The following is a 9,875-nucleotide window of genomic DNA, read 5'->3' on the forward strand; positions in this document are numbered from 1 at the left end:
AGAACAGATGAGTCCTGTCCAGTGAAAAATTAGACATAGGCTTCACCTGCTCAGCATCGCTGGACATGGCTAAATAATAGCTGCAAAATGTTACTCTTGTTAAATAATTTTACTATTATAATCTGTGAGATTTGTCTCTTACTCTGCAACATCTCATTGTTGTTGTCTTTCTTTAAAGATAAAGACAACCTCAACATGAGCGACAATCTGCAATCAGTTGATTTTGACCTCATCATTGAACTTGTAATTGAAACATCAGTGGATGTTGATCCATTGGATGATTTAAATCCTGAGGATGAAGAAGAGCGTGATGAGGATGCAGATTTGTCCGAATTATATGATATAGGATGGGAAGATGACCTGCTTGAGCCTTTGGAATTATAAACATTTATTTTTAAAATTTATAATGAATAAAAAGTAAAAAGGTAAACCGTTTAATTTAAAAATAAAGACACCTTCAAAAACAGGTTATGTGTAGTGTCTTCAATAAAATATTAAAATATGCTCATAAAATTAGATCAGATTCACATATAAAATAGCATAGGTAACATAAATATAAATCTCATTTCTTTTCTGCTACTTCTGTATTGTAAATTTGCAAGGACTAAAAAATCTTCTATTTAAAATGTCAAGTAGTGTGTTATGTTTTTGATCACTATTACTGATTTACTGTTTGATAATATTTTTTTATTAACATTTTTATTATATTTTTCCTCAGATTCAACTATGCCTACAAAAATAAGAGAGATGAAGGCTGCAAAACGTCAAAGACAGCAGGAGAAAAAAAAAATGCAGCAGTCCTCTAACAAAAAGATTTCTCAAGCGATGAAGAAAGCACCGGGTAAGAGCTCTAAATATTTCATAAAAAATATTTCAAATAAAAAAAATATTAGTACAGAAAATGTTTCAATCCATAACAACACAAGTAAATCAAATGGAAAGAAAAGGACAAATGAAAATGTTACTGCTAGAGCAAGAGATAAATCTGTGCATGATAGTAGAAGGAAACAACAGTTTACGGAGATTCGTAAACGAATGTTCCGTAACAGGATAATTGGCAATTTGTTAAAAAATATTAAGAAAGGTCAACAGAAATTAGTTTTTTATAGGAGAAAAAAAAAAGTTGAGAAAGTTATTGATCAGGCTTTTGAAATTAAACGTAAGTTATTTATTTTGATAATCAATAGAATTACGAAGCTAAACAAGGCAATTTTTGATTTCAAAAGAAATAGTAGATGGAAGAGAATAGTTAATCGTAGTAATTTTTGTGAAGTTTTTTCTGGAGAATGGATACATAGTTCAAGCTGTGAGGCATTTTTTAATGAAGAGAGTTATTTCCAGGATAATGATTTGGTGCATGCAGTTGACATCAGTGGTCGTGCTTATGAAGTGAAAGATGGTTGTCCAGTTGAAAAAGAAAAACTTGTGACAACAGAGGCAGAAGAGTTGTTAGGTAATGAGGTTTTAGGAAGACGTGCTAAGGGTCCTGTGTACACCTGGAAGTGTAGTAGTATTTGCAGTGTGCGACAGGATTCTATCAATTTGCTTTGTGATTTTGTACGGTCATTTAACAAGAAAAGTTTGAAGCAGAAAATGAGGTTGTTGCAAGAATTAGATCCTTGCAGAGTGAGAGAAGTGACAGGTTTGCATGGTCATTCACTGGCTTGTCTTTCCAGGAGAGTATGCCAGAGTGTTTTTCATCATTTCAGGATGCTAGCAGTGCATCATAACAAAGTGAGGAAGTTAGTTAGACTGTTGTATTATGCTAAGAGTCCAGCAATTATGCTGAAACAATTATGTGCTGCTCTTCTGCATGGTTCTGAAATAGATGTGAGGAATATATGTGAAGAAATTGAGTTTTGTTACTTTGGAAGTAAAGAGGAGAATGTTGAAATTGAGCAAGAAATAGAGGGTCATTTGGAAGATACTGTACATGTTTCCAGTACAGATAATTTCCAGAGGGAAATTGCGACGTTTGACATGAAATCAAGTGAGAGGCCTAATTTCACTTGTGTGTGTTGTCGACGCACTTATTATAAGAATCAGACTAAGTTAGTGGATTTATATGCAAAAAGTGAAAGGGAAAATAATAGTGAATGGAAGGATTTTGCAACATACTTGATGGTAGAAAATTGTTTTGATTTGGGATTGGATCAACGTGTGTGTACTTATTGTTGTAACAAATTAAAACAAAACCAGATGCCTGCTAGAGCAGTTCATAATAATCTGGAATTGGTTGAGATTCCTTCTGAATTGAAGGACTTAAATACTTATGAATCTATTTTGATTCAAAGTATCCATCCCTTTCAGGCTATTGTAAGAATGGAGCCAAAGACAGGGAAATTGCCTCCATCAGATTTACAGAGAGGATTAAAGGGAAGAGTTGTTTATTTGCCTCTAGATTTGAAGAAAAACATTAACACAATTGGAGTAGAAAAAGTGGAAGAGGAACCTCTGGTTATCTTAGTTAATGGGGTTCCGACAAAGAATAAGAAAATATGGCAAGATTTAGTAGATGTTAGGAAAGTTAAAAAGGCAACATTGTATTTGAAAAAAAATAATAAATACTATAAGAATGTATATGTTGAAGAAGAGGAAGTAAGTGAGGAAGAGGATAGCGATTTGTGTGCTGGTCAAATTGAGAAAGTAGAACTCTCTACTAGTGAGGAAATATATGAACATTATAGTGTTCATCCTTTGCATTCAAAGGAAGTCATGGGGAATGCTATTGAGTTGTTTCAAATGAAACAAGCCAAAGGGAGTCCCATTAGTGTTTGGGAGCAAAGTTTGGAAGCTCGGTGTTTCCCACAGCTTTTTCCAACAGGTCAGGGAGGAAGATATGATGAGCGACCTCATCAAATTCCTGCTTCTGAATACCGGACTTTGCGATTGTATGCAGGAGATGCTAGGTTTCGACAATGCATTCCATATTTGTTTCATCTCCTGTTTGAAAGCGATCTGTCTGGACTGTCATATGCAGTGAACCACATCTTGAAAAGTGGTATACACATGCAAAACATCTCGGCAAGTGATTTTATGGATAAAGTGAATGTCCAAGATAGTATTTTGGATTCTCACCTGATTAATCTCATGGCGTGTCAGCGTGGTACTAATGAGTACTGGTACCGTCGTCATGGTGATTTAAAATGTATGCTGAGGAACTTAGGTACTCCCACATGGTTCCTCACTCTGAGCTGTGCCGAGTATGGCTGGGAAGACTTACTTGAATTTCTACGAGAGGCAAATGCTAACGTAGAAAACATCGAATTCAAGACACCCGGAGAACTGTGCTCTTTGGATCCAGTCAATGTATGTAGGTACTTCAATCATAGATTTGAAGCTATGATGTCTTTCATCATGAATAAGAAGAATCCACCTCTTGGAGAGGTGTTGGATTTCTTCTGGAGAAAGGAGTACCAAGCAAGAGGTGCTCCTCATATACATATGTTGCTGTGGATCAAGGATGCACCTAAATTTGGAACGGATCCAGATGACTCAGTGATGAGTTTCATCCAACAGTATTCTACGTGTGTTGTTCCAAACGCAAAGGAGAAGAAAAGCCTAAGAGAAAAAGTTCTGCGTTTCCAAAGCCATCGATGTGGAAAGTACTGCCGTCGTAAATTCCGAAACAAGGACAAGTTCTACACTAAATGTCGTTTCGGCTATCCACGACCGGTGATTTCTAAAGGAAGAGTAAACAGTTTGATGTCTTCGCTGCGACACAATGTCATGAAGAAATCACCTAAAAACACTTACAATTTGAAGAGGAACGAAGAGTCCAAGTACATCAACGACTACAACCCGGTGATTTTGTCCATGTGGAATGCTAACATGGATATACAGTTTGTGGCTGATAACTGTATGGCTGTGGCTCGGTATGTGACGTCTTACATCACCAAAAAAGAGAAGACAGAATTGAAGGATATGTGGGAGGACATTTCCCATGAAAAGAGCCTCAGCAAGAAGTTGTACAGTTTCAGTCTGAAGATGTTGTCGCATCGAGAAATCGGAGCGTACGAATGTTCTGACCGGTTGTCTTCAGCAAGTCTCTATGCCAAGTCCAGGAGTATCGTTTGGGCGAGTCTTGGTCTTGCTGCAACGCGTAATCGAGTTCTCAAACCTGTGCGGGAAATTGAGTATTTGGCGGAAAAGGAGCCAAACAGTACCGACATTTTGAAGACCAACATGTTGGATACATATTATCCAAATCGAAGCAGTCACCTCGAGAATGTTTGTCTGTATGAGGTTCTGCAAAATTACATGTTCAAGAGGAACATCAAAGAAGATACTGAGAAAGGAGTGTATGCTGTAATAGGAAGTGAGGGATGTCTGGTGAAGCAAAGAAAATGCCACTTGATAAACCATCGAAAATTGAGTGGCGAATCTCCTGAAAAAAAGGAGTTTTTCTATTTAGCACTTTTGCAACTTTTCAAGCCTTGGCGTGCAGAAGAGGAACTGCTTGGAGATTTCCTCTGTTATGAAGACTCTTTCAATGCCGCCAAGGAGACCATAGAATGTCCTGCTTTTCCCAAATATGTAGAAATGTTGAATGCGGAAATTGAGCAGGAAGCAACAATTGCAGCCGAGATTGCCAGAGACAGTTCTCAGGACAGTCAGAGTTCTGCTTCATTGAGTCAGGATCCACTAGGAGGACCTCTTATTGAAAATGAAGCTGCCACTGCTATGAATGAGGTGGAAAGAGCCATGGCACATGCTCAAGAGGATGTGGTTAACTTAGAAGAGTTGGAAAGGCAACTCAACGTTGAGCAGAGGAAAATATATGACGAAGTTACCATGCAAATTGATCATGGATTAAGTCATGATAAGAAAGAGTGCTCATGTACGTCGTTGAAGCCTGTCCGACTGTACGTGAGTGGAGAAGCGGGAACTGGAAAAAGTTTCCTCATTAAAGCAATTTCATGCTATTTGCAGGAAAGGACAGAGTCATCGCTGTCTTGTGTTGTCACTGCTCCAACTGGACTGGCAGCACATAATATTAAAGGGATTACTTTACATCGTTTACTGATGCTGCCAGTGGAGCATGACAACAAATTAGAATATCACAAGCTATCTGGAGATGCTTGTTTTGAAGTTTCAAGAATCTTGAGGAAAATGAAACTTCTTATCATTGACGAAGTAAGCATGGTTTCCAATGTCATGCTTGCCTTTGTGCATTTGAGGATGCAAGAAGTTCTCAAAACAGAGTATGATGTGTTATTTGGTGGCAAACACATCATTGTTTTCGGAGATCTTCTGCAGCTGACACCAGTGAAAGGGCAACCTGTGTTCAAAATGCTCACGCATGAAGATACCAGGAAGTGCCTAGGCAGCATTGGCAACGTCAATATATGGTTAAACTTCAATTATGCTGAACTGCATGAAAATATGCGTCAGGCAAAGGATGAAGTTTACAAGACTATTCTACAAGATGTTAGAATTGGAAAAGTGACCGAGCATGGAAAAGAAGCTTTACATGCACGATTACTGTCAAATTTATATCCAGAACAAGATGTTGTGCCTGAGAATATTTTTCAGAAAATTACTGATAAGAAATCTGGAATATGTTTGATGCCAACTCTTGCAGAATGTGCCAAATTTAACAACAAAATGTTGCATTTAGAAAAGCAAGAGATTGTGAAAGTGGAAGCTATTGATAGAGTACAGCATATGGGATCAACAATTATTTTGTCTGAGAATCTGAAATCAAAATTGGATTCATTAGAGAAGACTATATCTAAAACTGCAGGTTTTGAAAAGACTCTGAATGTGTGCTTGAACTGCCGTATAATTTTAAGAAGGAATTTACATGTTGAAAGAGGTCTGGTAAATGGATCAATGGGTAATGTTGTTGATTTTGTGAAATACAGAAATAGAGATGGAATTGAATTTTTAAAAATTAAATTTGATGGCATTGAGGAAGTACAGCTAATTGCTCGTTGTTCTGCTAGATTTTTGCTTGTAAAAGACTTATATGTTCGCCGTAAGCAGTTCCCTGTTTGCTTGGCATATGCGGTGACAATTCATAAATCGCAAGGTTTAAGTGTAGACACTGCATTGGTGAATATTGGCAGTTCTGTGTTCAAGGAGGGTATGGCATATGTGGCATTGTCACGAGTTAGAACTTTATCGGGATTGTACTTGATTGAGTGTGATGTCAGAAACATTTGTGCAGATCTAGATTGTGTTAAGGAATACAATAGGTTAAGAAGAGAGTATGCGCCACATTTGCCTCAGTTTCCTTTGTTTGAGAAACGTCTGGTAGGCCGGAAACGAAGAAATGAGAACAATACTGGGGAGGTTGTAGCAAAAAGACAAAAAGTGAATGAACCTAAAATTACAAGCAGAAACAAAGAGGATTCTGTTGAAGATGTTGTTGGTTTTCAGTTTGAAAACAGTTCTGGTGTCAACTGCTATGCTAATGTAGTAATGAATGTTTTGTTTTCTCTAAAAAATGTAAAAGAAGAGATTGTGGTCAATTCTGATCAAAGATTTTGCAGTTTGTTGAATTCTGTGTTAGAGAAATGTAGCACAGATAGAACAAAAATAGAAAGTGTGTCTGAAATTCGAAACCTGTTAGACAGATGTTCAGGGCAAACACAATTCTCTCAAAATATTCAGCAAGATTGTCAGGAGTTTTTAATGTATATGCTTGATGTATTACATGCTGAAGGTGTAGATGTAGATCAGCTGTTTGGGCTTTCTTATCAATGGCAGCATGACTGCGAGAACTGTATGGTATCAAGTACTACTAGTGTAGACTCAGAAAGATTTATATATTTAACTTTGCCAGACAGTAAATCAGTCTCCTTTAATAAGCTAGTAAAAGCTGCTAATCACAGCATGGAGTGTAGCCAATGTAAATCTGAAATGATGTCCACATTATTTATACGAAAATATGGCCAGTACGTCATTTTAATGTTCCAACGATGTAGGCCTGATGGAACAAAATTGACAACTTTAATAAAAAAATTTGTAGCTTCGCAGTTGTCAATATCAGGAAGGACTTTTGTAACTACAGCAATTATATATCATGACGGCCCTTCAATATCATCAGGACATTACACAGCTTATTTAAAGTCTAGAAATGGCTGGTCATTCTGCAATGATTCTGTTTTAATTTTCAAAAAAAAATTGCCGTATGACCTTAAAAACTCTTACCTGGTGTTTTTAAAACCAAAATTTTAGGAAAATAATCTCGGGATATGATCTGTGGAATTTCAAGAAGTTCTAATGGCTCCTACACAATTTGGCCTTGAGGATAAGTGTAGTTCAGAGACATAACTTCTAATCAAAGGATTGGACATTATGGAGATGTATGTGCACTTTAAATGAGTTCAGAAAAATTGTTTCTTTTCATAAGCTAATTGAAGCAGCCAATCAAAACATGGAGTAGAGGGAATGTAAGTCTGCAATGCTGTCTACTGTTTTACATTGCTTTGTGATTAAAAGTGATGTAGAGAATTAAATAATTGTAGTACTCATAGAGGTAGTGTAAGTCTGCTTCATATTAAGCAGTATCAGTGTCATAGGAAATGTAGAACATGACTGACCAAGAAGGGGAAGATATTATTATTCCAGGATTGTGAAAATGATCTTCAACATTTTAATTCTGAAAGTTGCGGAAATGCCAAATGATGGGATTGGCTTACAAGAAATCCAAGAGTTATAAATATCTCTGACTAGATTTGGCCTTGTGGAAAATAGTGGTAGAGAGCAAGAAGTCATTTATTGCATGTAACGTGTTTTTAAAAACGATGGAGGTTTTCTTTCAGAAAGTGGCGGGCTGAAAGTAATAACAGCACAAAAGAGTGTAAGCTGTTTATAGGACATCCTTGGACGTCATGGAAAGTAAGTTAACTTTAAGGAGTTCTGAATTTTATTTTCTGATGTTGTATGGGTTTTTTAAACACAATCATTTTGATTGTGTTTTTTTTTCCCCGCTGTTACATGATGAATACCTTCAAGTCACTGTTTTTAGTGAATTTTGATACATTCTGAGAACAGCAAAAATAAACCATTTAACATGTATAATTAATTCTGTACTGTTTGCATTTATGATGTATATGTAGAACTGTGTAGGAGGCATGGAGAAGGTGAGTTTTCTGTAAGTGTTAAATTTATTGTATGCAGTGCTGCACTTCTACGTAATCTTTCATATGCTGGACTACATCTGCACAATGAGATACCTAAGCAAAGGAAACACAAGTGATGTGATTGTGAAATGAGCAAAATAAATTGCACATATTTCAATTACATCACTTGAGTTTCCTATCATTACGAATCACATTGTGCAGATCAAGTTTAGGTCTGTCCAGGGAAACATAGGAGGTTTCTACTTTGTTGAAGAGTGCAGTGGACATGACTCACTTCATTAGTAGACTTTCACAGATATTATCTCCTCTGTACACTTCAACAAGTGTAAATCTCATCTTGAACTCTGAGTAGGCCTCACCTCAAACAAATCTCTGGATAGGAGACATGTTATTGGCATACTGAAGCGACACTTTTCTGAAACAAGAGCAATGCAAAAGATGCACCATGTTTTAAGATAGTCCTCACTTCATCTGCATCAAGATACTGTTAGTTTAAAATGTATATCTTTAGCATTGTGTAGAGGACCTGGAGAAGCAGAAGCTTCTGTCAGTGTCAAAGTTGTTGAAAAACTATTTGTCCTTCAATATTTTCCCTTGTCTTTTGTAATTTTTAAATACATATTTTAATTTTTTTTTAAATGTTGGTTCTCTCTTTCACAGATTGAAAGTATAGAAATAAAATGTGATTAATTTAACAGCAATTACAAGGTAAATAGTTGTACTCTTTTCGTTACATTTCTATCACATTCACCTACTATTAGATCCACTGCTTCACTTCTTTAATCCTCAGTTTCCTGCCTTTGCTACTTTCCTCATTCCTTTCTCTATTACCTATTTACTCAACTCCTTCCACTCTTTTTCTCAGTCCCTCTGTTCTCATAGTTCCTCAGTCTTGTTCACTCACTCCATCTCTATTACTCTTAGTGTCTGTGAATTACTTTCCCAACTTTTTTTTTTTGGGGACCGCTTCCTGGGAAGTTGCCCGGTTCGCAAACCAGCAGCGTTATGGCAGTCCACCATTTTGTGTTTCGTTCGAATCAAGATACAAGATGGAGGGCAAATAATGTTCAGAATAGGTAGAAGGGGGCACGGTAGATGTATCTTGACCCCCTTGGTTTTCTGAGGGTGGCTCAGGAGGACCATAGTTCTTCACTCTTGTTCACTCTCTCTGTTTCTATTAATGTCACTGTTTATGACTGATCAAAAAAATGTTTTTTAAAAAAGAACAGTAACTATAAGGGAAGGAAATAGACAGTTATGTTAAAAGAAAGACAGCTAAAGGGAGTAAACTAACGATACTGTTACCTACAATCCACTGCTGTTGATGTTACTGACCATGTCATGAATGATGTAATATGTGAAATCATCAACAGTGGATTGTAGGTAACAGTATCCTTATTTTACTCCCTAGAGCTGTCTTTCTTTTAACATAACTGTGTATTTCCTTCCCTTATAGTTACTGTTCTTTTTTAAAAAATATTTTTTTGGTTAGCTTCCGGTACGCGTACCGGGTAGCGCTCCGGGAGCGAACTAAGAGAAATACAGGTTGGCAGAGTTCCAAATTTTCTACTAATTTTTTTATAATGGGGAGTTAGTTCTGAAAAGAACTTTTTTTTTTATGTTTTTGTTGTTTTATATTTTTTTTAGTATTTTTTGAACATTTTTTTACTTTTTTTGTATTTTCTGAACGTTTTTAAAAATTTTTTGGTTTTTTTGGGGGGGGGGGAAACAAAAACGATCCATTATAAAGGGCTCAACAGGAGCAAAAAAAAAAAATGAATT

General features: G+C 36.5%; 1 long non-coding RNA gene across 1 annotated transcript; it reads left to right on the forward strand.

The window, feature by feature from the left end:
- Positions 1-717: 717 nt before the first annotated feature.
- LOC144767867 (uncharacterized) lies at positions 718-8,801 on the forward strand. The gene is made up of 3 exons (XR_013598366.1): positions 718-841; positions 7,773-7,848; positions 8,754-8,801. It is a non-coding gene; the product is annotated as an uncharacterized LOC144767867 (long non-coding RNA).
- The last annotated feature ends 1,074 nt before the right edge of the window (positions 8,802-9,875 follow it).

This window comes from Lissotriton helveticus, chromosome 7 (assembly GCF_964261635.1).
Source record: "Lissotriton helveticus chromosome 7, aLisHel1.1, whole genome shotgun sequence".
NCBI classification, from domain to species: domain Eukaryota; kingdom Metazoa; phylum Chordata; class Amphibia; order Caudata; family Salamandridae; genus Lissotriton; species Lissotriton helveticus.